General features: G+C 67.8%; 1 protein-coding gene across 1 annotated transcript in view; it reads left to right on the top strand.

The window, feature by feature from the left end:
- The first annotated feature begins 226 nt into the window (after positions 1 to 226).
- The window catches only part of HNRNPA0 (heterogeneous nuclear ribonucleoprotein A0), a 2,776-nt gene continuing 2,297 nt past the window's right edge, over positions 227 to 705 (top strand). Inside the window, exon 1 of the mRNA XM_007461398.1 lies at positions 227 to 705. This exon is cut by the window's right edge and continues 950 nt beyond it. The gene's annotated coding sequence lies outside the window, so the exon portion shown is untranslated.

Raw genomic sequence — 705 nt, 5'->3', positions numbered from 1 at the left:
GCGTCCCCTGCTCGACCCCACCCCCACTTCCCACCCCGCGGCCAGCCCAGGGCGGGAGGAGGCGTGGGGGTGGCAAGCGAGCTCTGCACGCTAGAGGCGCCGGGGCCAGTGCGCACCGGGGAGCGCGCCCGTCCAGCAGCTGCCGCAAACGGAAGTGGGTGCGAGCGGATCGCCGTGATTGGCTGAGCTGACACGTCTCTCAAGGGGCTGGCGCGAACGCCACTGCGGCGTTTGGCGAGGGAATACGGCTAGGGGAGGGGGAAAATCACCGGGAACAGCCGCGGGGCTGGGGGCAAATGAATCACAAAGGTTCGCTAAGGGCAGGGAGAGTCCCTAGTCAGGGCGAACTGAGGATCCTGTGGGTGAAAACGGGGCGGTAGAGGCGGTGGTGGGAGCAGCGCAGGCCAAGGGCTTGAATAGACCGCGGAGGGCGGGGAGTCCGTGACCTAGAGCGGCGCGGCAACGCGGTAGGCGGGACTAATGAGAGCGAGGCGGGGATTGGCGGGCAGCCCTGGGCTGTCGTACGTCCGCGGTGACGCACGCCTCGGCGAGGGTGCGCGCGCGTTCAGCGGCCTCTTTGTGTGGTGCCCAGATAAGGGAGCGGAGGTGGTGGTAGCGGCGTCCTCGTTTGCCTTCAAGTCTCCTCGGCTCGCCCTCTAGCCGGCACCTTTCCCCTTCCCTTCCCCTTCCTCTCTTCCTCTTTCC

The sequence above is a fragment of the Lipotes vexillifer genome, unplaced genomic scaffold, assembly GCF_000442215.2.
Source record: "Lipotes vexillifer unplaced genomic scaffold, Lipotes_vexillifer_v1.1 scaffold217, whole genome shotgun sequence".
Taxonomy (NCBI): domain Eukaryota; kingdom Metazoa; phylum Chordata; class Mammalia; order Artiodactyla; family Lipotidae; genus Lipotes; species Lipotes vexillifer.
The sequence above is the reverse complement of the archived record's forward strand: the minus strand, read 5'-3'. Positions and strand labels throughout refer to the sequence as shown.